Source organism: Gekko japonicus, unplaced genomic scaffold, assembly GCF_001447785.1.
Source record: "Gekko japonicus isolate JY-2015 unplaced genomic scaffold, Gekko_japonicus_V1.1 scaffold1445, whole genome shotgun sequence".
Taxonomy (NCBI): Eukaryota; Metazoa; Chordata; class Lepidosauria; order Squamata; family Gekkonidae; genus Gekko; species Gekko japonicus.
In genome coordinates this window covers 348,291-351,412 of record NW_015172599.1, presented here as the reverse complement: position 1 = coordinate 351,412, position 3,122 = coordinate 348,291, and positions in this window count along the sequence as shown.

Here is a 3,122-nt window from a genome sequence, read left to right as displayed (position 1 = left end):
CAGCATTGTGCAAGGTGCATATTTATGATCTTATTTATTGTTTGTATGACCAATCGATTTTTAAAATGTAATACAGTTTTGCAACTCCTCGGGAAAGTTGACTTACATGGCCCCTCTCCGATCCTTCTCTGCCTCCGGCCTTCCTCTCAATAAACTCCTTGAACTTTGGGTGGAGCGAGGTTTCTCTTTGACCTGAGGTGACTCTTAACTTGAGGAGGCTGGAATGAGAACAGTGTTGCCACACCAGCCTTTGTCAGGAAACAGCTCTGAAAAGAGACAGAGAGAAAAGTCTTGCGACACTCTTGTGAAACGGGGGGGGCACACAAACCCCATTCCCCCCCTTTTTTTTTCCTTGCGTGTTTGAGTACACAACAGTATGAGGAGGAAGAGGAGATTGGATTTATACCCCGCTCTTCACTACCCAGAGGAGTCTCAGAGCGGCTTACAAACTCCTTTCCCTTCCCCTCCCCACAACAGGCACCCTGTGAGGTAGGTGGGGCTGAGAGAGCTCTTGACAGACACTGCTCTTTTTCAAGAACAGCTGTGCATGTTGAGTATGAGGCAGTTTTGCCACCATCCCTGCCAGATGGTTCACATCTTCTTCCCTTTATTACCTTCTTCAAGCGAAATGATAGCTATTTCAGGGTTGCCAACCTCCAGGTGGAGCCTGGAGGTCTCCTTGAACTACTACTGATCAGGGGGCATCCATGATAGTCTGCAATGGAACAATGAGATTTGAGTCCAATAGCACCATAGAGATAAGGTTGCCAGCTCTGGGTTAGAAACTACCTAGAGATTTTGGGGGTGGAGCCTGAGGAGGTGTGAGAAGAGGAGGGACCTCATCAGGTCATAAGGCCACAGAGTCCACCCTCCAAAGCAGCCATTTTCTCCAGGGGAACGGCCTGAGTTGTCTGGAGATCGATTAGCGGGAGATTGTCAGATGCCACCTGTAGTTTGGCAGCCCTACTTAGAGACCAACAGGATTGGGAGCAGTGTTCCCTCTAAGCTGAGTTAGTGTGAGCTAGCTCACAGTTTTTTAGCCTCCGGCTCACACATTTTTGTCTTAGCTCAGGAGAGGCGGCTCCAGCGCAAACTGATTTACGCAGGAGCAAATCGCTCGCTCACAGCTTTAATGCCAGTCGCTCACAAACTAGGATTTTTGCTCACAAGACTCCACAGCTGAGAGGGAACATTGACTGGGAGGGGGTGGAATGTGAGCTTTGGGAGTCAAAGCTCACTTCATCGGATACAAATAGGAATGGAGGTCCCTGAGCCTTGATATCCCATTCTGGAGGTGGGAGGGGGTTTTGCAAAGAAGGAACTCAGGCTTTGGGTTCCCACTGTTTGCCAGTTTGGTGTAGTGGTTAAGTGTGCGGACTCTAACCTGGGAGAACCGGGTTTGATTCCCCACTCCTCCACTTGCACGTTCTGATGTGACCTTGGGTCAGTCACAAGCTCTGGCACAGCGGTTCCTGAAAGAGCAGTTTGTGTCAGAGCTCTCTCAGCCTCACCCACCTCACAGGGTGTCTGTTGTGGGGAGGGGAAGGGAAAGGAGTTTGTAAGCCGCTCTGAGACTCCAAGTGAAGGGCAGGGTATAAATCCAATCTCCTCTTCTTCTTCTTCTTCACTGGAAAGAAAGGTGGGGTATAAATGAAGTATATAAATAAATATTAAACCAGGAGGGAAGGGGAGACAGTCCCTTGCTACCCAAAGGGCCACAGGTGCTCACTGCTGCCCTCCCTGGTTTTTGTTTGTTTGTTTGGCTGTCGAGTCACAGCTGACTTAACGGCAACACTACGAGAGTTTTCAAGGCAAGAGGCATTCAGAGGTGGTTTGCCATTGCCTGGCTCAGCATCACAGCCCTGGAATTCCACATCGGTCTCCCAGCCAAATACTATCCAGGGCCGACCCTGCTTAGCTTCTGAGGTCTGACAAGATCTGGCTCGCCTGGGCTTCAGGGCTTGATGGGAAAGCCCAAAGTCTGCCCCTTCTTTGGCCAGGAGATGTTGCAGACTGAATTTTGATTGGATGTTGTTCAGTGGCACACAGAAGATGTCCCAAGGCTACCAGGAGGGGAAAGCAAGACCAAGAAGTGATCCCTGAAATTTCGAAGTGCAGCAGTGAATTAGATCCACACACACACACACAAATCAGAACCCACAAGGCAGAGAACAGAAGCAAAACATGAAAGATTTCATATTGGTGACTGCAGATTAATTTAAAGTGGCACTTTACTTTACTTACTTTACTTTACTTACTTACTCTCCGGGTCCCTTAAAAAAAAGAACTTCACCCCTACCAGATTTGGAAAGTCGGACCAATAAAATCTATGCCTACTTCACAGGGGCCATGTCTTGAGCTCTTTTGTCTTTACTTACTCTCTGGGTCCTTTAAAAAAAAAAGCTATGACATTCTTGTCATTTTGGAAAGTTGGACCAATAAAATCCATGCCTACTTCACAGGAGTGTTGTAAGGTTAAAAGCAGAAGGCCAGGGGCCATGTCTTGAGCTCTTTTGTCTTGAGCTCTTTGGAGGAAGGACGAGACAAAAACGTGATCAGTCAAGGCTCCTTACACGTCTACTGTCTTGAATCAAAATGCAAAATGCAGTGCCCACTGACAGTCACTGATATCACCCCCAACACTCATTCTCCCCAGCAGATGGAAGCATTGCTCCCAGAATCTCGCTTTTGCTGTTATGCACCTGATCTTACTCAGACACTGGATCCCATTTTCCCTGTTCTGCAGGTGTGGTGTATTCAGTCTGACAAAGTATGTATGTGAACTCACTCATTGAATCACCATGTGAAGCTTTCATCCTGGGCTAGGATCCTAATCCTTCAACTGTAATTGGTAGCCCAGGAAGAGCCAACCAATCACCAACAGCCAGTTCCATGAGAGGGAACACTTGTGATTGGTCCTTATCCGTACAACCTTATTGGTTGGTATTTGTATAGTAGGCGTGGCTACATTAGCCGGGAGAGTTTAAAAGCAGAACAGCTTCAGTGCTAAAGCTGTTCTGGCTATTCATGTTGATCTGTTTGGAGTTGAGTTACGAGTTGCTGAATAAAGCTGATCTTTTGCTGAAATCACTCTCTGACTCTTTGTTAAGAAACCGACTTAA